At 44.3% G+C, this 25846-nt stretch overlaps 1 protein-coding gene across 1 annotated transcript in view; it reads right to left on the bottom strand.

Annotated features, from left to right (window-relative positions):
- The window catches only part of ACSF3 (acyl-CoA synthetase family member 3), a 239946-nt gene extending 235844 nt beyond the window's left edge, over nucleotides 1–4102 (bottom strand). The window contains exon 1 of the mRNA XM_036752516.1: nucleotides 3870–4102. The gene's annotated coding sequence lies outside the window, so the exon portion shown is untranslated. The remainder of the gene's footprint in view (nucleotides 1–3869) is intronic.
- Between the last annotated feature and the right edge of the window lie 21744 nt (nucleotides 4103–25846).

Here is a 25846-nt window from a genome sequence, read left to right as displayed (position 1 = left end):
TTGTGCTTGGCTTAATTCAGGCGCACCAACTTAATGCACCAATTCACTGATCCTGTCATGGCCACTTGCTTCCCGTTGGACTATGGGGGCAGATGACTTTTTTGGCCCTCAGTTTCCTGACTTGTGAGATGAGAGGGTTGAACTAGGTGGCCCCTATGCTCCCTCTGAGCTCAAAAATCTATATTCTTTCAGTCTCCTCCACTCTGCTCTTGAGAGAAACTGTGAAATATGGCCCACACGATAGAACATATTTATAAAGTTCCTGAAATATAAATTAAATGTTGAGTGATGGAGAGGTTCCAGAGAAGCAGTCTGAAATTATGGGGCCCTGAGTGCAAAGAATTACAGATCGAGGCCTGAAAGAGACTTCAGAAACTATCTAGTCCAGGGGTGGGGAACCTGCAGCCTCAAGGCTGCACATTTGTATTCGGTCAAAGGGCCACACTTGAGGACCTAGAGGGTCATCTGTGGCCTGGAGGCCAAAGGTTCCTGACCCCTGATCTAGTCCAATCCCTTCATTTCATAGATAAAGAGACTAAGGACAGGGAAGTTGAGGTATTCTCCAAAATCGTGCAGGTAAGAAATTCCAGAGGTGGGAGGATACAAACCCAGGCCCCCCTCTGACTTCAGAACTAATGCTCTTTTCACTACTCTACGGGAGTTATGGGCTATCTAACCTAGAAAAAGAGAAAAGAAAAGAAGTCCACAGTGGTACAGTGTAAATACCAGTGTATTTGTAGGCAGAAGACCAAGGCTTAGATACTGACATTGCTCCTAGTGGTAGTAGGAATAATAATCATAATTATAGCTCATATTTATATAGCACCTACTATGCGCTAAGCACTTTACAAATATTATCTCATTTGATCCTCACAACAATTCTGAGGCAGATCCTGTTATCATCTCCAATCTACAGTTAAGGAAACCAAGGCAGACCGAGATCAAATGACTTGCCTAGAGTCACACAGCTAGTTAAGTGTCTGAGGCTGGACTGGAACTAAGCTCTTTTTTACTTCTGACTCTCTACCCACTTCAAGACACCCAGCCTTGTGACCGGTTATGTCACTTGTCAGAGCCAAGTCCGTTTCTGTACCCAGCAAATGAGTCGAACCTTAGATAGGATTTGGCTTCTGACCGCTTGGAGCTGACCCACAAGGATACTGGAAATTAGTAGCTTGGATTCAGTCTGTTCCATCTCTAAAGTTCCAAGTGAAGGCTTAATTAAGGTAGGCGTTTACCGGCTCTTCTGTCTCAAGAGAGGGTGTAACTTGGAAGAAATAGCCCTAAATTATGATAAGAAATATTTAACTTAGACATCAGGAAAAACTTTGCGATGAGATAAAAAATGGGATAGAATTTTGAGGGAAATAATGGAGCTCCTTAAGAATAAGACAGCTCAAGGGGCAGCCAGGCAGTGCAGTAGATAGAGCCCCGGCTCTAGAGTCAGAAGGACCGGAGTTCAAATGTGAGCTCAGACATTTGACACTTAGTAGCTGTGTGACCCTGGGCAAGTCACTTAACCCCACTGCCTCCTGCAAAAAAAAAAAAAAGAGCTCAAATGTGAGGACAGCACGGGGCAATGGAAAGAAAGAATACTAGACAGAAAAGAATCAGCTGACTCAGAGTCTGGTCCTGGTTTGGCCACTCACCACCTGAAAGCCCTTTTGCAAATCACCAGACCTAAGTTTCTTTTTCTATAAAACGAAGAGACTGGACTCGATGATATCAAAAGCTGCAAATCAATACAACAAACATTTATTAAATACTTTCTATGCGTAAATATCCTGCACCAGGCACTGAAGCTATAAAGACAAAACTATAAGAGTTCTTGTCTCAAGGCCCTCAGATTCTACTGGGGAGCTGGGAGGGGAGTAGAAGTGTTGGGGGGTGGAGGGAGGGTGTTTACATACCGACATGTAAACACACACACACACACATATACACATATGTACAGACATATATACGTATGTACATATATATATATATAAATGTGTGGTTGTTTGAGGGACAGAACTAAGAGCTAGTGGGGGTCAGAAAAGGTTTCCTTCTTGCAGGAGCTGGCACCATGAGATGAGCCACAAGGGAAATGAGGGATTCTAAGAGGCTGAAGGGAGGAAGGAGGACATTTCCAAGCACGGTAGAAAGCCCGTCAAAAGTGGGAGAGGAAGCAGGCCAGTTTGGTTAGGAGGTAGTTTGTCTGAAGCAGAATAAAGTGCAATGGGCCTTGAAAAGTGGCCTGGAAATGGATAATGAAGCGCTTTAAACGGCCTAAGAGTTGTATTTTATCCTAGAGAAAGAAGGCAGTGGGGAGCCGCAGAAAGATCTTAAGCTAAGGGACAGCGTGGTCAGTCATACCTTAGAAAGGCCGCTTTCATAATTTCAAGAGTGCATTGGAAAGGTGAGGGTCCAGAAGCCAGGAGTCTAATTACAGGATTTTGCAGTAATGTCAGGGAGATGTGACGCAGGACTGAACCGGGGTCATAACCTCCCGCACAGAGAGAAAAGACGGGAGATGTGGTGGATGTAGAGGACAATGGTTTAGCCGGATCGTGGACCCTTGAGGGCATCTAGGCCAACCCCTTCATTCTACAGATAAGGAAACTGAGTCTCAGCTTAAGTGACTTGCCCAAGGCCTCAAAGGGAGGCTGAGAGACGAGCCAAGGTCTGTTTTCCCTCCAATGGAAAACTCTTGGTAACAGATTGGATGAGGTAAGTAACTAAGCAGAGGGCTGGGGGGGGGGGGGGGGGGAAGGGGGCTTCACCTTCCTTGTCTCATGGGCCTATATGACTGTCTAGCGAGGCCCATGGACTTGTCAGAACAATGTTTTTAATGCATAAACACGCAGAATTATGCAAGAAAACAAAGGTTAGACAAAAATAAAGCATCCGGGATACTGCTCCTGCGGGTGATACGGCTGCAGCTGCTTAAGAGTGAGAGAGGAAAACTCCTGCCACTAATGTCCTCGACGGTGTCAACTAATTGCACAATCTGCAGCACATGGGAGAAGAGGCGTTTAACACCTGCTCTGACAATGGGACCTCTCCATCTGACTTGGGGTTGAAACATTGCACGTGATGGTGAGCTCCGGGAGAGCAGGGCAGTCTTACTGTTCTATTGGTACCCACCCAGGGTTAACGCAGTGTTTTGCATACAGTAGGCGCTTAATAAATGCTTCATTCATTCATTTATTCAAGTGTTTTTCTTTTCTTATCCAAGCTCAGAGCCCCTCTAGAACAACCGGTCTAGGGACCCCAGGTTAAGAACCCCAGCTCTAGGCTGGATGGCCCCAAGAATGCGAAACTGAGGGTCTGGGAGGGTGATGGCGCCATCGTTAGAAATATGGAGATTTTCGGGAGGGGGCGGGCTTGGGGAGGAAAGCTGTCGATTTCTCTTTTGCACAAACTGAGTTGGAGCCGCCGGTCCACGGGTAGGACAGCCGGAGAAGAGGGCATGAAGAGAGGTGAGGGCTGGATAGGCGGACTCGGAGGTCCTCTGATGGAAAGGTAGGAGGCCGCCAGGAGGGAAAGCCTAACAAGGTATCGGGGTGAGAAGGGATCTCGGGGCTCCCCCAGTGAGGCCGGCACATCTTACGGATGAGGTAACTGAGGCCCAGAAAAGCGAGGTGATGGGCTCAAGGTCACACGGCTAGTTCGCAACAAGGGCAGGATTCAAACCCAGGTCCGAGGGTAGGACACTACGCCATACGCTCAAGAACGGTCAGGTCATAAAGACGGAACACCACCTCCCCTCGACCCCACGGGCGGCCAGGCGGAACAGGAAGCGCCCCTGCGGCGCGGGCCCCCACCGCTCCCAAGCCCTCTTCCTGTCCCCGGACGCCCCAGCCCGCGGCTGCGCAGACGCGCCTCACCTGCCTCCCCCGCCGCCGCCGCCGCCGAAAAGAGAAGCACGTTACGTCCGGCCGCCGAGGGAGGGGCCACGCAGCCGGCGCTGACGTCACGCTCCGGCCGGTCGGAGACCGGAGCTAAAGCGGGCGGGGAAGGCCCGGTGGGTCCCTCACCTGGGCGAGGGCGAGTGCGCGCGCAAACACGTCCCCCGCTCCCCTAGCGCCCGCTCCCGAGGTTCCGCGGCGGAAACATCCCCTCCTGCCCTTAGCCGGGGGCGGAGCCTAAGGACCCGGGACGGGAGGCGGGGGGAATGAGGAGGAGGAAGCCCAGCCCCCTACTTTACATAAGGGGAAACTGAGGTTCCGGGTGGGAGAGGAGACCTAGAAGTAGATGGAGGGGCCCCTGGTCTGCCCATTTCACAGGAGTCTGTGGCGTGCTCAGGAGGTACCTTTGGTGTCCGCCCAGCGCTCACCTGGGGCTCCAAGAAGCCGGAGCCCGGGCAGTTCAGCCAGACGCACTGGACATTGACCCAATCCGATATCATCTTAGTCCCCAAGCACCAGGGACAAACGACCAACACCCATTTTACATATGAGGAAACTGAGGCCCCAGCAGTCTGGGCGACGTGCCCAAAGTCATACAAGCAACACGTGACAATTTGAACCCAGGTCTCTGATTCCATATCCAGGGTCATTTCCATTCTATTTCCTAAGCTTCCAGTGAGACCCATGCCCTTCTCCAGGAACTACCAGGAGAGGGATGGATGGATGGATGGATGGACAGCCAATTAGACAGATATATTGATATATATCAATACTATATGCTATGTGTATATACATACATACAATATACATAGGAGGACAAAAATCAGGTCCTTTGGATAACCCCAGAATTAGACCTCTCCAAGTCGTTTTTAATATGTATGTGTACATGAGTGTGTTTACACACGTATGCATATATATATCTAAGTATATATTTATGTGTGTATAGGCATTGATTATACCTATATGTGCTTACATATTCATATACTTAGATACATATGTGTATATATTAATCATTCAATAAACATTTATTAAACATTTACCATGTGCCAGGCTCTGTGCTAAGTGCTAGGGATACAAAAGGAGTCAAAAGACGGTCACTGCCCTCAAGGAACTTATCATCTAATGGGAGAGATAAGCAAACGTATATGAACAACCTATTTAAATAGAAAGTAAATAAGGGAAGGCATTAGAACTATGTCATATCTATATATCATGTATGTTATTCATAGTCACATGTTATGTGTTATAATTTATATGCGTACACACAGATGTAGGATTTGTTTGCTTGATTTCTTTCAAGGATGGTATAAAAAAATTCTTTCACTGTGGGTAAAACTTGTTGCTGTTGTATGTGTAAAGTATTGATGTATTTTAAAACTTGAAGTCAAAATTCTCAACCAGGATCCGTGTATCAATTCATCCATCTGCATGTACCACCCCTGGGCTATTCTCCTCACTTGTATTTAAGAGTTGGATCCCTAGAGGTTATCTGTGGCAGCTATGACCATCTATGTGGGTCTACACTCCTATAGCTTGGGAGCTCCTCCCAGTGAGTTTCCTCTTAACCACTTAGCCAGTTGGCAGTTAGCTCAAAGTCATGGCATGTACTAATCTGGCATAGGAAGAGGAGTAGCTATAAAACATTGTCCCCATAAACCTGGGATATGCTTTCCAACAAATACACACAACTTCCGTGGGAAGAAACTTAGAGTTCAATGGTGGTGAGACACAGATGTAAGGAATAAATGTGACTAAGGCAACTCCTACCTCCAGTACTGCAGGGCATCAAGGTCTTTTGACCTTGTACCAGGTAATGTTGGTGCTGATTAGGTTGTTTCATCACTAGGCTGAGCTTGCTTCTCACTGGCCAACTGTGGTCTCCACCACCTCCAGCTTCAACTCAACTGTAATCATCAACCAAGGTACTGCTGTGCTCTTTCAGAAAGATCAGGGACTCTTCCTCCTAGGTCCAGCAAAAACTTCACCAGTTCTGCTACCACAGGATCCTTCAGCTCTGAGGCCTGCCGTGTCCTAGGAAGGAGGTGGGAGAGGGGTCCATCTTGCAAGTCAATGCCCATTAGACTTAGCCTTTCTTTTTGATAGCTTTTTCTGTTGTGGGGTTGGGTACACATTTTGAGAGATCTCACCCTAACTTATGGTGACTCTTCATGATATTTTCCAAATCCTCATTGTTATGGAAAGGCAACATGACCTAGCGGACAGAGAGCTGGGTCAAAATCATTCCTTTGAAACATATTAGCTATGTAACCATAGGAAACTTATTTAACCCAACCAGAACTATAAGTAACTAGCTTTTAATATGATTGTGCATGTATAACCTATATCATATTGCTTGCTGTCTTGAAGAGGGGGAAGAGGAAGGAGAAAAAAATTTGAACTCAAAATCTTAAAAAATGAATGTTGAAAACTATCTTTACATGTAATTGGAAAAATAAAATACTATTAAGTGGGAAAAAATTAAAAATATATTATTTATTAAAAAAAGAAAAGTAACCGGCCTTTATAATAAAAAAAATTTGGACTGGGAAATATTGATCAGTTGGCAACACTAGCTGCTACCAGAGCCATAGCTTGAAGCCTCTGCAGAGCTTGAGGGTTCAGGGAGAGCATATCTGGGGATCAGTGGCCCTAGGGGGACCTTTGCAAAACTTGTATTTATGTCCTAAGATGCCACACTTTCAGAGTTCTGTTCTACTTGGAAATCAAGGTTTCCACTTGGTACTGGAAAGGTTTTTTTTTTTTTACTAACTCGGGGTGGGGAACCTACAGTTTGAGGCCACATGTGACCCTCTAGGTCCTTGAGTGCAGCCCTTCACATGTGGCCCTGTAAGTCCTCAAGTGCAGCCTTCATGTGTGGCCCTCTAGGTCTGCAAGTGCAGCCCTTTGACTGAATCCAAAGTCAAAGGGCCACACTTGAGTACCTAGTGGGACACGGCCCAGGTTTCCCACCACTGGACTAACTTATCTTTCCAGGCTTATTGTATACCACTCCATTCAGACACATCAGAATCCAGCTAAGTTGGTCATATTTCTGTTCCTCATAAATGGTGATCCATCTTCCCTCTCTCTGTGCCTGTGCACTGAGTATTTCCTATGCCTTCCTTCTCAAATTCCCCTTCTTTAAACCCCAAGTTTCTTTAAAGCTTAACTCAAAAACCACCTTCTACATGAAATTTTTCTTTTTAAAATTTGTTTTAATGTTTTCAATGAACAAACATCTACCTTCTGTTCCCCTTCCATCTCCCCACGTGAAAAAGAAAGAAACACAAAACCTTTATAAGATGGATGCAGAGTCAAGCAAAAAAAAAAAAAATTTCCTCATTGGCCATGTCTAAAAATATGTCTCAATCTGCTCTCTGAGTCCATCCATACTCGATCAGGAGGTGAGCAGCATGCTTCATTACCGGTCCTAGTTGGTCATGAAGCTTTTTCTGACCCTCTTCCCCCGAGCTGCTAGTTCCTACCCTCCCTAAATAACCTTGTACCCATTTTACGTATATTCCATATATACCTATATATGTACGTGTTGTCTCCTAGCTGGATCATAAATTCTCTGAAGGCAAGACTTGCTTCATGTTTCTCTTTGTATCCCCAGTACCTAGCACGCAGTAGGTGCTTACTAAAGGTTTGCTGATTGATTTGTTTGTTTTGGTCAGACCTTTCTTTCATCTGTGGAAGGAGCTTCTGGAGACTGGCAATTGTTTTGTAATTTGTAATCTTAGAGAGTTATTTAGAGCCCTGAGAAGTTAGTTAAATAACTTTCCCAGGTCACACAACCTATATGTGTCTGAGGCTATGCTTGAAGCTAGATCTTCCCAGCTCTGAGAATGGCTTTTTATCCACCATTCTACACAGTCATGCAGATCTTGTGAAAGTTCAGTAATAATTTTGTTGCAGTCTCCTTCAACCATCCCAACAATCCAGGAAACTTAGGTAAGAAAAGCAGAAAAACTGGTCACGACAACCTTGCTTCTATCTCTTCCATCTCCAAGTCATCGTTATTTTTTACCCTCAGCCCCAAATTTCTACTTCATGTTCATGAGATTGGTCCCAGGTCACATAGTTGCAACATAAAAGGCAGTGGACTGGTGATACTTGGTGAGGCCATGTAGAACATGGGACAGTTTTCTGACATTTCCTTTTTAAATTCATGTTTCTGTAACCTTTGGGGTTTGAAAAGTGCTTTCCTTATAATACCTCTTTGAGGTAGGTAAGGCAAGTATTCTTACTCCCCTTTTTTAAGATAAGGAAAATGGAGCTCAGAGAGACATTCCAGAAGTCACTTGCTCAGTAAAAGACAGATCCGGGACTCCAACACAGGCCTTCTGAGTGTTAGACTGTTTTCTTTTCATATAATTCTGCCTTTCCACCTTCTTGCCCATTTCCTGCCTAGATTAAACTTTTTGGCACTTAATTTTGTAGCTGGCATTATGCTGAATAAACAACTGCCAAATGATAACCTAAACCTTGGGCAGGGGTGGGGGGAGCCCTCCATAGTCTGCAAAAAGTCTTGGTTTGACCCAAACTCCATCAATATGCCAGATGAGTTCTCACAAATCAAACACATTTCTCAACTGTAGATTCAAATTGGTTTAGGTATACTGTGGGAGTATTGCAAATGACTATAATTTAGCTTCAAGCCCCCATTCAGTTACCTGGAAATTTCTAAAGGTCATTTGAATTTAGCTCTACTATTGGGTGGAAAATAGATTTAGATCAGCATCTTACATGATACAGCACAATAAATTCCAAGTATATAGGTCATCTTAAGTATATACACACACATACATATGTACATGTATGTATACATATGTGTAGATATGTGTCTATATATGCACCTATGCACATACAATACACATATATTTTGTACGTGTGTGTGTATATATTCATGCATATGGTACATATGTGTATGTACACCATGAAAAAATAAAGGACAATGGGATATTATTTCTTTTATAACTTTGCATAGGAAAAAAACTCATAACCAGGCATCAAGTAGAAGAACCCCCCTGTAAAAGGCCAAAAAAGATAATTTTGCTTATATAAGATTTGATAAGCCTTTATTTTAAAATCATAAATTAGAAGAAAGGGCGTAAGTTAGGCAAAATATCTCTCTATCAAACGTCGCCAATAAGTATGTGAAATCCTAAATCAATAAGGAATAAGGCTAACAGGCAGTCAAAGGACATGAACCGTTTTCTAAAAGAGAAATGTAAACCATAGTTAGGGTCTGTTGTATTCTAGTCTTTCTTCTATGGTGTCCAAGTCCTAGTCACACACACACACACACACACACACACACACACACACACACACACGCCCTTCCTTCTTAGTCTCTGGTCTTCCTTCCTTCTGCCTCTGTCCCTTTTCTGAAATGTGTGCCTAATTTCGCAATATCTGGATCACCTATGGCTAAAAGGTTTTATGCTACAGACTTTTAGTTTCCAGGCTGACTGCTGCCCCCTAACCTGTGATCTCAGAGGTGAGACACCAGCATCCCCCATCTGAACAGGCCCACACTCCTCCCTACCAAGTATCTAAACTGCCCTTGACCTTGGAGCTGCTTTTGCTACCTGAGCTGCCTTGAATCATGGGATGAAGATAGATCCAGGAATTGCCATGAGAGCTTTGTCTAGGAGTGGAAGAATGGGACATGAGAGGGAGCAATGTCTCTGGCATCCAAGGACCTGGGTTTAAATCCTGCTTCTGCTTCTCACTTACCTGAGTGGCCTTAAGAAAGCCACTCAGGCTCCTTGGGCCTCAGTTTCCTTATTTGTAAAAGGAGAGGTTGGATTAGGTAGCCTATGAAGTCCTTTTCAACTCTAGGTGTGTAGTGCTATGAGCGGCATGCTAGATCCTGAGAACAGCCCCTTGTAAGACCATCACAACCTATTTCCTACTATGGCCTAATGACATCCTTCCCAAGTTAGGCATCAAAGGTTAACCCTGACCCCAGCAAAAAAGGTAAGCAGGCTGTCCTACTTTGGAGGTTTGGTCCTGGGGTAGTTGGTACACTTCCCCTTGTTGTTTCTGCCTCTCCTTGTAAGCCAGGAAGCCTTCCCTTCCGTATGGCAAACAAAAGGGCCCATTTCAGCAAAACCTTTTAATCCTGGCAAGGACCCCAATAACTGTCAGGCACTTTTTGAAAGAGTGCCCCAAATCACTAATAATTAGAGAAATGCAAATTAAAGCAACTCTAAGGCATCACCTCACACCCATCAAATTGGAAAAGATAATAAAAGATGCAAAAATCTGCTGTTAATGGGGCTGTGGGAAGACAGACATGTTCATTCACTGACCATAAAGCAATCCAAGAATTAGTCCAACCATTTTGTTTTCCTCCAATTACACATAAAAACAATTTTTAACATTTGTTTTCTGAAATGAGTTCTAAATCCTCTTCCTCCTCCTCCCTTCCCTTCCCTTTCCCCATCATTGAAAAGGCAAGTAATTTAATATAGGTGATACATGTGCAGTCATGCAAAACATATTTCCACATTGGTTATGTTGTAAAATAAAACACCAACCAAAAACAAACAAGAAAAAATTTTTTTTAAGTTTTAAAAAGTGCGCTTCAATCTACATTCAGACTCCATCAGTTCTTTCTCTGGAGGTGGACAGCATTTTTCATCATGAGCCCTTTGGAATTGTCTTAGTCCAACCATTCTGGAAAAGAATTCAGAATTATATGACAAAAGTTACTGAATTGTTCATACCTTTTTAATCCAGTAATCCGACTACTGGGCATATGCTCCAAGGAAATTAATAACAGAAAAAATAGTTTTGCACATACTAAAATATTCATATCGACGCTTTGTAATAAATAACAAAGAGCTAGAAACAAATTGTTTGCTTAACAAATGAAGAATAGCTGAGTAAATTGTGGATGTAAATGTAATGGAATTTTTTCTGCATTTTAAGAAACAATGAATGTGAAGAATTTAAAGAAACATGGAAGATTTGTATGAACTGATACAGAGTAAAGAAGAACCAAAAGAATATTTATACTCCATGGCTATGATGATGGTAAATGAAGAAACACAAAAGGACAACAAAATTCAAGTCAAATATGACGGACAATGTTGGTTCCAAATCAGGAAGATTAGTAGCAGTATCATTATCATTATTAGCAGTAAACAACAAAAATGGAGAAAAAAACAAGTACTGTATGAAGCATTCGCTACTGAGTTGATTTCGCTCGACTTTTTTAAAATAGGAAAGTACTTTGAAAGATGTTGGGAAATCACTGATGTGTCAAAATGAAATGTTTCAATCCATTAAACTAGCAATAAAAGAAATATGTGAATAAATAAATTCAGCTTGCACTCGACTGACTGGGTAAGTTTATACACTGAAATAGTAAAATATTTAATTGGACCAGAAGAACAAAGCCAAGTAATAGAAAAACACAGCTAAATCCATTCCCAGATAAGTGCAACCTTATCCCCAGTTCCGACCAGCCTCTCTAAGACTCACATCTCTGAAACAGAACAAGTCCTCTGTCCCTATCTGCTTCTTTGTCTCTTTCGCTCTGTTTCTGTCTCTCTGAATTAAATAAGGCACATGGAAACCTTTGGGGCAGATGTATGCTCCCCTCTCAGTACCTCAAACTTCTTTGCTCCATGGGATTTCAAGAATATTGGAGGACTCTTGAGTTCTGAAATTCCATCATGGCAGTCTTAGATGGCCACCAGCTTCTCCTCTTTTCCCGAAAGTCTCATCATCTCTTCATGACTCAATCCCTTCAGTAACAAAGGCACACAGTTTCAAGGGAAAGGGAGTCCTAGGAAGTTCTCCCAATGAGTGATGACTCTTTGGGTCCAGACATTCTGGGAAATGAAATCAGTCCCCCCACATCAGCCATGTTTTACATAAACGCATGGTGTGAAAAACAAGTTGAAAGAAGCGTGTCATCCAGGATCCTTTATGTACCCCATATTTGTTAGTTTAAGACAATAGTTGCACATAGCTTTAGTTGCCTTGGCTCTCCTAAAGCTTTCCCCATCAGAGATGACCCCAAAACTTTGGAGCAAATGGGAAGGGCACTCTTTCCTCCCCTTGGATTTAGTCTAGTGAAGAAGTCAGGGAAGGAGGAGATCATGAAAGGACTATGTCCCAGAATACAATAATCTGTCCCTAGGAACACCACAGCCAGTTCTTGCACCTCTAGTTTTAAGTCAAGGCCGGGGCCTACTACATGCCAGACACTATGCTAACTGCTGGGGATTCAAAGAAAGACAATCCCTACACTCAAGGAACTCACAGTCCAAGGTGGGGGGACAGGGAAGACAGCATGGAAACAGGTATGGAAAAATAAGATCTAGACAGAATAAACTGGAGATAATCTCAAAGGGCAGGCATTAACATTAAGAAGGTTGGATTTTAGCTGAGACTCGAAAGAAGCTAGGATACTGAGATGATGAGGGAGAGAATCCCAGGCATGGGGGACGGCTAGTGAAAAAACACCTAGTCTGAGTTGGAGAAGAAGCCAATCAATGTCACTGTATCGCAGAGAATGCAGGGAGTTTAAGAAGACTGGAAAGTTAGGAGGCTTTAAACTAGCTGGCTTTAAAAGCCAAGTAGAGGATGTTATATTTGATATCGGAGATAATAGGGAGCTACAGGATAAAGTGAAGTCCAGGCGTGAGGTAATGAGGGTTTTACAAATAAATAGGGTTTTACAAAAACAGCAGAAGTGTTCATAAGTGGAGTAGGATTTTGGCGAATAATCTGATTGTGGAATGATCCCCTCATGATACAGTAATGGCACCTCTTTCTATATATTTCAAGATTTACAAATTAAACATTCTTTACCACAAATCTGCACTTAGTGAATACTTAATAAATGCACTTTGTTGTTGACTGAGCAATTTCCTTGATTAAAAAAAAACCTACCACCACCAACAACAAATGGAGGTTTAGAAAGACATTAGCAAGTGTCCAGGCAGTATTTTAACTCCGGTCTTCTGATTTTCTGTCTAGGGCTCACTCCACCAAAGTTCTGCTGCCTCAGAGGAGAACTTCCCCTCCATCTCTTTCACCCTGGAGAGTGCACCCAAATACTGAGGAAGTCAGGTGGGACATAATGTGGAGAACAGGGACATCAAAGATGTGCCCTTGGCTGACAAAAGTGACAGCTCTCTCACCTCTGATCCAGCATCATTGATCTCTATGAGTCCCAGCCAGACCCACTCCCCCAAGGAGAGCTCTTAATTAATGAGAATCAATCAGAGCAAAAATGAGGAGGTGATAACTACCGTAGGATCTTGGCAATTGGAGGGGCTCTGAAGGAAGCTCTAAAAAAGCCTCATTAAAGTGAGTTGTTAGGAGCCCCCACCTGCCACAAAAAAGGCAATTTCATCCTTGGCTGTAGACTGGTAAAGTGGAGAAAGCCTTGGCCTTGGACTCAAAAGATGTGCTTATCTTGACCCTAGGGAGTCACCTCCTCTCTTGAGGTCTCAAGTCTCTTCATCTTTAAGAGGGGGAAACAGGAGCTCTTAACCTGGAGTTCAGAAATTTGTTTTAAAAATATTTTGGTAACTGTATTTCAATAATAATGATTTCCTTTATAATATTATGAATTCTATTTTATGCATTTAAAAACATGATTCTGACGAGTCCAAAAAAAGACCCCCAAACAACACTAAAAACAAAATCATCTGAGCACATTGTGTTTTAATGCAAAACTTAATACTGTGGCTTCTTTACAAAGAAAGAGAGAGCAACAAGAGAAAGATGAAAGAAAGGAAAAAAAAAGGAAGGAAGGGAAGAAAGGAAGGAAGGGAGAGAAAAAGAAAGGAAGGAAAGAAGAGAAGAAAAAGAAAGAAAGAAAAGAAAGAAAGAAAGAAAGAAAGAAGAAAGAAAGAAAGAAAGAAAGAAAGAAAGAAAGAAAGAAAGAAAGAAAAGATAAGCCTGTTAAAGGGATCCCTGGCAACTCTGTTATCTCTAAGACTCTCTCTGGCTCTAACATTCTAAGCCTAGTCCAAAGAGATTTTTTTTGAAGAGCAGATCTGGTCATGTCACCCCACTCAATCAACTCCAATGGCTCCCTAGGGCCTCTTCCTACCTTTCCAGTCTTCTTACACCCTCTTAATCCCCACTATACACTGTATCATTCACCTACCCCATCCTGTTTGCTGCTCCTCACTCACCATATTCCACTTCACAACTCCAGGTACTTTCCCCGGCTGTCCCCCCCCCCCCCCATACTTGGAATGCTCTCCCTCTAATCTCTGCTTCCTGGCTTCCCTGGCTTCTTTTAAGTTTCAGTTCAAATTCTACCTTGTTCAGAAGGCATTTCCCAGTCCTCCCTCTTTTCTTCCCTCATCTTCTCTGAGACTGAAACTGTACATACCATAAATGTACATGGTTATTCATTCACTTGTATTATTTCCTGTATCGTGGTTGTTTTTCTGGGAAACCTATGATCTTTAAGTTATCTCTATGCCTTCTGTCTTCAAGATCGGTATGTTTTACTTGCATAGTGAGCATATTTTCTTTTAATGTTATTGGTTTTTGCTTCTCTTCTTCTAGATTGTCCTTCACTTCTGTGTATTTGCATTCCCAATCTATTGTTCTTTCTTTTGTTTCTTTGGTGAGGCTTGCAATTCCAGATTCCGGATGTTTTATTCTGTTTATTATTTTTGCTGTGCAGGTCATAAATTCTGCTCTCATAATTCTCATTTTTTCTTTTAAACCACACAGAAACAATGTGTTTAGATCTCTGAGGTAGTTCCATGTTCCCAAATTCCACAGGGTCTTCTGTCTCAAAGTGCTAGATCATTTTCCTTTGTTTTGCAGCGTTTACTCATAGATGCCTTGTTAGAAACATTGTCTAGGAACAAACAAGACCCATTGAGAAGCCAGGAACATTTTAATTATAATTTACATTTATTACCCCTGAATAAATGGGTACTTTCCCTGAACAGAGTACAGGAGAAAGTACAAAGGACTCAGATGGACGTCAGTCCTTTTATAGACCCTCACCTTGAATCTCCCACCAGGCTCTTCGTTGGCCAGATACAACCCCCTGACTGCCTGCATCATGCCCTCCTCAAATGGCTCATTTAGTCATGAGTACAGGCCTCTGACCTTTCACCCAACTGACCTGAGGCCTGTTTTCTGCTAAAGCTGGGGTGGGGGAGGGGGGAAGGACACCTTCAGCTCTGGAAACAAAACCCTTCCCCCCATCTCTTACATGCCTGAAAACATTTACTAGATCTGGAGGCCATATTTCTTTCTGCTGTTAACGTTTTCCCTGTTTATCTGCTCTTCCTCCAGAGATCTTTGACAAAATTTGTCTTTTCCCCTTTATTTTCCCCTATTGTTCACTTTTTGACTGAGACATCCTCCCCTCTGATTCAGCTCATGGAGGCTGAAACCCAAGGCATCTCAGCTTCCTCCCACTGGACAATTCACCTTACCAGTGGCTCCAAAGTCTCTGCAACACGTTTAGGTATACAAAACTGGACCCAGGTGGATACTGAGTACTTTCCTTCAGTCTTCTCCCTCTATTCCTCAATTCTTGCGCCCAGCACCAGTCATTCAGAGAGCTGCCTTGCTAGTACTACAAGGTTGGTTTTTGTAGTTTGGCGCTCTGAGGCTCTAGGAGGACGAGGATGCGATGTTGTGTTGAGCTTTATCTCCAGCCCAGACCCAATTCCTATCCCTTTCCCTCTATTCCTGGCTCTCCTGCAGAAATCTTTGACAGATCAAAACCGTGGTGGAGCTTCCACAGCCTGGAGGTCCGATCTCCATGGCACTGGAAAGAGGGGAGAGGAGGCTAAGGTATAGGGTTGGGTTTTGTTGTGAGCCCCATGTGGGTTGGCCCATACTGCCTCCATGCTGATAGAGAGGATGCTGAGTGAACTCAGCGTAGATGTCATTTCATGAGTTGGTTGGTTTTTAAACCTTCTTTCGGATTCTAGATGCCCTCAACTATAAAAATAGTTCAAGTTTCTTTATCTTTGGTGTATAATTTCTGTTTTGGAGAGGTCTGAGAGATCAAGGGGATTGGAGAAAGTGTTTAGTCCTATCTTGTTTATCACATGATGTGGACATACCCCCCTCCCCCACACATAGACATGTTGTCTTCTCCCATTAGAATGAGACAAGGACCTGAGGACAAGGACCATGTTTTTGCCTTTTCTTCACATTCCCTGAACTTAGCACACAGTGCCTGACACTTAGTAAGTGTTTCTTAATATCTGCTTGTTGACTGACTGTGCTCCTGAATCCCCAGCCCTGAGGACTAAAGGTGGGTCTCTTTTCTCACCATCCAGTCCCAGAAAACATCTAGCTGTGTCTGAGTCACACATTCCAGCCTCATTCCTGGAAGAAGAACAGAACAAATGCGCCTAGAAGACTAAATTTCCACCAAGAAGTGATTTGGGCCCTGAGGAGTATCTGACCTGCCAACCCCCACCTCCACTCCTGTTTCCAGCTAGTGGCCTTTCAAAGCCTCCATCTCTTCAGCAGTCAGCATTGACAAGGACAGTCTGGGGAGCTGGCAGTGAACTGGGTTGGAATTATGTCATCCTTTCCTTCTCATTTCGTTTCACACCTCCAGCTTAATGAGCCCAAACTGCCGGGGGCGTCTGGGTCACACCTTTTCACTAGATTAAAGCAAAACCCAGATCTAGCTGCCAGCAGTTTGCTCACAAAGGGAACTCCAGCAAACTGTGAACGCTTTACCTTTCAACTGCAATCTATTTGAATTGCTAACAGCCTCTGTAGGCTCCCCTCCCCCCACTGGCTTCCCCAAAGGTGCTCACAGATTCGCTTCTGCTCTTCCCTCTCATCCCAACTTTGGAGGGTAGACCTGGACCCCAACCCTGCTCACATCAACTCGATTTATCCGTCAGGGAGAAGGAAATGGAAGCAAAATGTCATTGGGATCATACTCTCCTCCTCTTCCTCCTCTCCTCTCCTACGCATCACACCTGCCTTCCCCATCCCCCTGCCTCCTATCCCCTGCTAGATTTTGGCAGGACCAGCTGTCAGATGGTGGGGCCTCAGTCAATGCTCCCAGCTAGCCACAGTCATAGCAGTAACAGCAGCTACATCAGTGGTGGCTGCTGCTTGGAAAATCTGTGAAATCAGCAGTCCCCATGGCCACAGTGCCCACCTCCATCCAGTAGGAAGCATCTTAATAAGACTCTGGATATCAGAGGCCTCCATGGAATTGACTTCCTGGCCCAATATTTGGTCAATTGCTGTCTTCTTTGTCTCTGACCCTGAGCTTGGGGCTGTGGAGTAAACAAGAGAAAGCAAAGGCATGCCTGCCTTCAGGAAGCTTATAGTCTCACTGCGGGGATAAGAGAGGGAGGGAGGGCTGGACTTATAGGTAACGGCCAAATCACCCAATCTCTCTAACCCCCAGTTTCCTTATTTAAAATAAGGATCTTGATACCAGTTATTATTGCAATGGATCCCGTGAGATAATAGATGGGTATGCACCTTAACACTCAATATAAATGTCAGTTGTTCTAAATATAAGACAATGAGAGAAGAACAGTTAAGAGATACACTGTCTGGTGCTTAGACACATCATGATGTGGGTACCTGGAGGAGTGAAAACAGTGCTTGATTTGGAATCAAAAGACATGAATTTGAATCCTGACCCAGATTCTTACTCCTTCTGCAACATTGGGCAAGTCCCTTCCCCTTCTCTGGACCCCAATTTCCCCAGGTCTAGAGCTCTAAGATGTTCTCCTTTTCTGCATCCAATGATCCTTCCACATTGCTGCTGGACCCTAAGAAATTCTCATTCTAGCTGTTCGGTATATCCCTCCATAGTGACCAAATATAATTGCAGTAGTTCAGAAAAAAAAAAAAAGAGCCCGGTTTGTGCTCAAATAGGGAAGACTTCCCAACAGTTAGAATTTGTTAGGTCTAAAGTGGCGAACCACTCCAGTATCTTTGCCAAGAAAACCCCAAATGGGGTCACCAAGAGTCAGACGTGACTGAACACAGAACAAAAAGAACAGAAAAGAGGGAACCTTGGCAACAACTCTCTCTTCTCCCTGCTCTGCTATTTTCAGTCAGCTAAGTCCTGCCCATCCTAACCCTGCAGTAGCTTTTCTATTCTCTCCATCCTTCCTGCTGCCATTGCACACTCCAGTTCAGGCCCTGTGAGTTCTTACTTGGACAAATTTAATAGCCTCCTATGCGGTATCCCTAGCTCCAGGCTCCCACAATGCATATGTCTGATTCTAACCTTGCCTGGCATTCAAGGCCCATCACAGTCTAGGCTCCAACCTACCTTGGGAGTGTACCGTATCTTGTACCGCAGTCCTCCACATACTTTGAGTTCAAGCCAATGTGGAATATTTACTGCCTCCCCTCCTCCTTCACCCTACCCCATATACCTTCTCATTCTCCTTCCTCTGTATCTTTATTCATTCCATTCCCGGAACCATGATGGATTCCCCACCTTGAGTTTCTGATCATTAAAAATCCCTCCTTTCCTTCAAGGCCTAACTCTGGTGCCACTTTGTCTATGAAGCCTCTGAACCTCCCACTCTTTCTTCTCAAATTTCTCATAGTATTGTGTCTAGATCTCTCCTTTGCATTTAGCACATTCTATCTTGTATTATACTGATTTCTGGACTTGTTCTATCTGCACTTCTAGATTATGAGTTCCTTGGGGGCAGGGGCTATGTCTTCTTTCATTTTGGTATCACTAGCATTTAGTATGGTGTCGTAAACGCTTACTGTATACTAGGAACTGCTTATTAGTACCTGCATAATAAGTTTGTTGAGTTGAAGTTAACTGAATTTTAAGGAAAAGACTACCATGAACATAGGTAAGGAGTTAGGAATGAACCTGCTGTGCTCCACAGGGGCAGTAAGTGAACCAAAGTGACTAGGCGAGATCTCAGGAGCTAACTGTCTGGGTTATGTATTGAACAGTAATAGGATGAAAAGTCTTGGACACCAGGTCAAGGATCACAGACTTAGCACTGGAAGAACATTAGAGGTTATTGAGTCCAAACTCCTCATTTTATAGATGAGAAGGCTAATCCTGTAGGTAATCCATAGGGAGCCACTTTAGAGAAGAAGGATTGGGATGAAATTAATACTTAGGAACACTGGTCTGGCAATAGATACAAGACAGTGGAGAGAACTAAGTCCAGAGACTTAGAGCCAGAAGACACAAGTTCAAGTTCCCACTGTGCCATTAACAAGCTATATGACCTTGAACAAACTGATCTCTTAAATTAGGGGTGTAGAGGATATGATTTATAAGATACCTGAAAGATACTGCAAATGATCTGTAGAGTGAATGAAAACAAGAAGGATGGTTAGGAGGCTCTTTTAATAGAAATGAGGTAATAAGAGTTCTGCACAGAGTAGGTATTTAATAAATGTCTGATGTTTTAAGATGTCTTGGGTGATAGCTGGGGGAGGGATGAAGGGGAAAAGGCAAATCAAGGAAGTGGGACTTGAAAGATGGCAAGTCTACTGACCAAGCAATCCAATCCGAAATACATTTGTTAAGCCCCTTCTATGTGCAAAGGACAGTGATAGGCAAAGAGGAAACAAAAAATAATGAAAAGCAATCCCTACCTTTCAGGAGCTAACATTCTACTGGGGAGGGGGGAGGGGTGGCATAACAGCAAAAAGATGAACACACATGTAATAATTTAAGGCAGAAAGAAAGGATTAACAAAGAGGCAACATAACGCATTGGAAAAAATTCTGGATTTGGAGTCGGAGGTCTGGGTTCAAATCCTGACTATGTTGCTTACTATTCTTTTCTGGGCTTCAGTTTCCTCATCTGAAAAATGGGACAGGGTTGGACTAGATGATTTTTAGGGTGACCTATAACTAAATCTGTGATCCTGCCAGTTAAGGGAATCAGGAATAAGATACTGCTAGATCACCACCACTCCTGAAACATCCTTATATTCTTATATTTGCCCATTTAAGATGAATGTTAAGTAGTGGATAAGCAGAGCTGGAAGGGGGTCTTTGAGAAATAGTTCCCAGAGGGAGTTCTTATTCCATATTGTTTATGGAAAGGCTTCAACTTCAGTACAGACTCAGTTTACTCACCTGTAAAATAAGAAGGTTGGACTTGATGGCTACTAAGGTCCCTATCTTCTCTAAATCTATGATCCTGTGGCCTGGGTTTGGGGTGACAGAATCCTGTGGTTCTGAGCTGAAAGGTCTCCTGGTTTAAGGCTGAAAAGTCTTTCCTATCACTAATAAGCTAGTCCTTTTGGAATCTCTTCTATGATGTTAAGGACTAGGGTGGAGGACATCATGAAACACACTGACAACTGTCACTTAAGTGATGGGTGTCATCAAAACTAATTAGTCCACAGTTCCCAACTCCACGGAGGAGGTTACAAAATAAAGGTGGATGACCTAGCAGAGTGAGAGAGAAGGAAATAGCAAAGAGAAGTAAACACGAATTCAAGCTCTATGACAGTAGTCATGAAGGGACATCTAGGAGGACTAATAATAATGCAATCCATGACCAAGCTTCCCCTAAATTCTAGACTTTCATGGATTAGATCAGATTTCAGGAGCTGACCCTAAAAGATCAGTATCTCTCTTTTGCTCATATAGTCCACACAGCTTTCCTCTAGGAAATCTCCAAATATAGTGTCTGGGTTTCCACAAGTGTGGGTAGCAAGGCCCCTAGGTACTATTTAAGCACTCATGATAACTGGTGCTTATCAGATATAGGACAGCCTTTATTTCACTCTACCAGAAATGCAGAAGATATAAAGGACTCCCAGGAGCCCATGCAGATGCAGAAAATACATAAAACACTTATTATAGTTCATAAGCTCTCCTGAGAAGGGAACTAAACTTGGGGTTAGCAATAAGCCAAGATCATGAAACTGTAAGGAAAACACCCTCCCACAAGGTCCTATACAATTCTCTTTAGAGTTTATGGTGCTTCCCTGTGGTGTGAGTTCCCTCCAGAAGGCACACACACTTTGGGGCTGCTGGACAGCCAAGCTTGGATTGTTTGAATGATTTCACTGTAATGGGGTGGAGGTTGGGGGGTGGGATAGATGGCAACCTCCTGTTCTCTTGCTATCCTGTATCATGCCTTTAGTCCCTTTCCTACTCTAGCCACAGGCATAACTCCCTTCTTTCTCTAAGAGTCACAGTGCTCAGGAATTTCTCTCTTTTCTCTAGGTCAGCTCCTCAGATTCTTGACCTGAAAGCTATCCCCGAGTCAACTTCCCAATCTGGCACTGACTTCTCTGGGTAGAAGGCTATGATCTCAGACCAGGATGCCTAGGAAATCCTTCCTTCTTTAACTGAGAGTCAAGGGTTTGGGACTAACATTGTGAACAGACTCCTCTCATTTGCATCTTAGGCAAACACATGGTGTTCCCTTGTCCTTCTTCAGGACGCCCCTCCTTAACCCAACACTTGCAATACTTAGGAAGAAAGACACAAGGAACAAGGTCCAGGAGTGGTCTGCCAGCTCTCTTTATAGGCCAGAACCTATGGTGGCTTCTCTGATGAAAGTCACCACAAGAGTCCTAGTCAACCAAATATCTAGTGGGCATCCACTCTCAGAGAAACTAAGATCATAGCAGGTACGAAGGGGGCAACTCCAAACCAGCCAATTCTTCTTGGGGCAGCTTTAGTCCTTGAGACCTCATCGAAAGTTGTCTTTGTCCTTTCACAAGGTGCAACGGACATGTCCATCCTCTATCAGGAGAGGTGCTTTCAAAAGTCCCAGACAAAGAGTTACCATCCTCTAGGCTATCAACTCCCCTGATCAATCTCCCTTATGGTAAGATAGAACACACGATGGAAATGGAGGAGTAGGATCCTTGCATCTGGAGTTAGAAGGGTCATTAAAGGTCATCTTGTTTTACAGAGGGGGTAGCCAAGGGCTAGAGAGCTAAGGTTACTTGTCGATGCAAGGCGTAGTAATAAAGGGCATAGCAGGAAATTGAATCAAATTCCCTTGAATTTTGTTCTATGAGTGGAAAATTTCCAACCATCAGAGCTGTCCAAAAGGGGGGGAGGTTGCCTCAGGAGGGAGTGGGTTCCCTCTCACTCGAGCTCTTCGGGCGGAGATCTCATCACCACTTGTTGGTGATGCTGTTGAGGGATTTCCAGTGTGTTGGATGACATGGTTTCGGAGATCTCTGCTCTCCCCAACCATGAGATTCTGCGGCTACAAACTCAAGGTTCCTTCTCCTGAACCAAGGCAGTGTACCAGGGCAGCACCGGCATGTCAGGTCTCAGAATCTTTGACCTGGTTTTAAAGACAAAGTTGTTATTCTAGGGGCCTGATGCTGCAGTATAGCCAAGGAGAAGCAGGCAGCATGATTCCCCAGGGCTGGCAGTGCAGCAGATATGGGGGAAAAGGTGGTACAAGCAAACTTCCCTTCCCAGAAGGTGTAAACAAACAAATAGCAAACCCCTCGGAGGAGAGAGGAAACAGGAGTGGTGGGGGAGCTGGGTGCTAATTGCGCGAGGTGTCCCAGTTGGGCGGCCCCCCTCCCCCCCACCTCAAGGCAACAGCAGCGGGTTCCCCCAGCCTCCTGTTTGGGAACACCTTCCTCTACTGAGCAGGGAGAGGCAAGCCTAATAGGGCGAAATTGTTTGAGTACCAGAACATGTCTCCCAGCAGATGAGCTCCGACTTGGCACGGGCCCCTGCTTTCGAGACTCCGGCTCTGCTTCCACACACATGGCACGTCGTCGGGGCGCATCTGCCAGCTTTGCAAAGCAGCTGCCAGAGGGTGGGCTTCCTGCCCCTCCTCCTCCCCCAGCGCCAGTTGGGATGCCAAGCATTGCTACTTTGTCAACTACCTGTGGCTACGGACGCCTTTCCTCGCAGCTGGAAATTTGATTTGTTTCCAAATATTACAGACGATGGAAAAGCCTGCCTCCCCTCCTTCTTTCTCCTACGTCTCCTCCTCCTCCTCCTCTTCCTCCTCCTCCTCCTGCTCCTTCTCTTCCTCCATTCTCCTTTCTCCGCCATCCCTACTCCCTCCGCCTTGCCCGCAGAGCCCATGCGCTCTGCCTTAGCACCGCCATCTGCGCCTCCTGAGGATTGACGCCTTCCCATTTCTCATGCCAAATTGTCGCCCGCTTGGCTTCACCGGCTTGGCTTCAGTAGACAGCAACAGCTCCTAGCCAGTGCTGTGGGCGGGGATGCCGGGTGGCCTGGGTCCTGTCTGTTGCATGGCTCAGGGCTGCTCTCCACCTCAGTCTCTCCCTCTATTTGAATGAGCCAGATGGTGCTTGTTGGCAGAAGCAACCTCTGAAGCCCTCTGAGATACTCTGAGCCTGGGCATGAAGCCTTGGCACACATGGGTTATAGCTGTCAGCCCTCCTAGCGGGAGAGCTCTCCAAGGTGTAGTGACAGGGATAGCTGTGACACCTTTGCCATATCCCTGAGCCAAGGAAAGCGTAGAGTCAAGGGATCCATAGAAAGACATTTCCCTCTCTTACCCAGAAATAGGAAAAGAAAAAAAAAATCTTTTCAGATAACCTGAGAGATAGACAGGACCTTGGGGACTGATGATTCCAACCCTCTCATTTTATACCTAAGGAAACCGAAGCCTATAGAAGTTAAACAGTCTGCCCAAGGTCAAGTTAGTTAATGTCAGATCTGGGACTTTAACTGGGGGCTCCCCTTTCTTAGTCTTGTTGTTCAATTGTGTGCAACCCTTTGTGACCCCATTTGGGGCTTTCTTGGCAGAGATCCTGGACTGGTTTGCCATCTCCCTCTCCAGCTCATTTTACAGATGAAGAAACTGAGGCAAACAGGGTTACATGACTTACCCAGGGCTGACTCCAGGCCCAGTGTGCTATACACTGTGCCACACAGATGCCCCTTTTCTCAGACTAGGGTTCTACTATGCTGCTGCCTTTCCATTTCTAGCCCTGGGTATCTACAAAAACAAAAATAGTCCTCACCCTCAAAGAGTTTACATTCTATTGGAGAGCAACAAAATGTGTGCAGATAAGTAGGCACAAACAATATTTAGCCAGAGGGATCAGAAAGAGCCTTTTGTAGGAGGTGGCATTTCAGCTGAGCCCGGAAAGGAGCTAAGGCTTCCAAGAGATGGAGGGGGGATGATGCTGGAGCCAGCTCATACCGGCTAAGCAGAGCTGATTTTCAGCATGAGCATTTATACCTTGGAAATCAGCAAATTCTACAAATAAGAGCTTGATTTATTATTTTGTTGACTGTATAGACTTTGGAAAGTGATGGTGAAAATGATAACAATGAAGATTAAATTTAAAAGTGTGTCATGAATACTTTTTTCCCCCCAGAGAACATTCACCAGCTCAACCACAGGGTAAGGAAGTAGAACCTGCCTGGGTTGAGGAGAGCTTTTACAAAATCATGGAGGCAGGAAACAGAATGCTGTGATCAGGGACCACCAAGGAGGCCCATTTGTCCAGAACATGGCGTTTATGGCAGAGTCATAGGGAGTAACTGGTGATTCTTGGGTGGTTTCTCCTTTTGACAAGAAGGCATTAACTCCCTGTGGGTGGAGCAGTACATTCAATTTAGTGATTCAAAGGCTTAGTTATATATATGTGTGATCTTGGGCACGATATATCACAACCCTTCTGGCCCTGAGATTCCTCACCTGTGAAATGGGAATAATGTCTCACTGGTCCAAAGGCAGAGGGGCTGACTAGATCTCTTTAGGTTCCATCTATCTTCATAACCTATGATCCTACAAACTCTGCCATATGTTGAAACATAGGTCTCTTAACGTAGCAAAACAAAGTTGCCTGAAGTTTTTATTTCAGGCCTGTGGGCCCATAGCAGCAAGGGTTCTAGAAACATCTTCCCCACTCACTGATTTACCCGTAGCTCAAACACATGCCATTTAATCCAGCCCTTATGCACACATGCTTGCACACCCATGCACAAACACAGCCTACCTCACCCTCCACCCCCACACGTGTGCAGCACAAAAGGCAAAATTAGCTTGGAGGCACCAGAGGGGAACAATAGCGTGGATTGGCAATAATGCATTTGTCAGCTGGGAGACATAACATTTCAATCAAAAGTCACTGGTGTCAGTGGGAGATGCCAAACCTTGGAATTCCTCTTCCGCACTGCTTGTTGCTGCATATTAATGAGCCTGAGCTCAATGGCTTTCAGAGTCCTAATATAGGCACTGATGAGAGACTTGTCATGGGGAGGAAGAATGTGCTCAGAAACTTTCCTCTCTATCTCTGTTGTTGGCCACAGTGGAGTCAGTGTCAGTGTTTCAAAAGACGATGGTTATTGTTCTTCTTATCGACCAGTAGGCTTGTGGGGCTTTATGCAACTGATGTCTTAAGAGCTCCCCAGGCCTCCTGACTGATTGATCAAATTGCTTGGTTTAAGAGCTGATCCTAGACCTGGAATGAAGTGTCATTTGGGCCATTTCCCTACTATCCAACAGGAAGAAGCTGTCCAAGACTTCTAGGATTTGGAATTCAAATTCCAGAACCTGGGTTCAAATTCCAGATCTGCCACTTGTAGATTCTACGAACTTGGACAAATCTTTGCCCTTCTCTGACCTGTTTCTTCTTCTGTAAAATGAAAATGTTGATCTCTAAGGTCCCTTCCAGTTCTAAATGAATGACCTGGACTTGAATCCCACCCTTGCTCTGACAAGGTACCTCATACCTCTTCATCTGACCCAAGTTTCCTCCTTTGTATAAATGTGGGTATTGGATAATCTCTAAGGTCCTCTGCAGCTCTGAATCCTGTGATAGAGAAAAGGAGATAACATAGCCTCCTTGATCATTCTGAATCCATTGGTATTGTTATTTAGTCATGTCTGACTCTTCATGACCCCATTTGGGGTTTTCTTGGCAGAGATAGGGCAGTGTTTTACCATGTCCTTCTCCAGCTCATTTGACAGATGAGGAAACTGAGGCAAACAGGGTTAAGTGACTTGCTCATGGTTACACAGAGTAGTACGTGTC

This window comes from Trichosurus vulpecula, chromosome 3 (genome assembly GCF_011100635.1).
Source record: "Trichosurus vulpecula isolate mTriVul1 chromosome 3, mTriVul1.pri, whole genome shotgun sequence".
Classification (NCBI taxonomy): Eukaryota; Metazoa; Chordata; class Mammalia; order Diprotodontia; family Phalangeridae; genus Trichosurus; species Trichosurus vulpecula.
The sequence above is the reverse complement of the archived record's forward strand: the minus strand, read 5'-3'. Positions and strand labels throughout refer to the sequence as shown.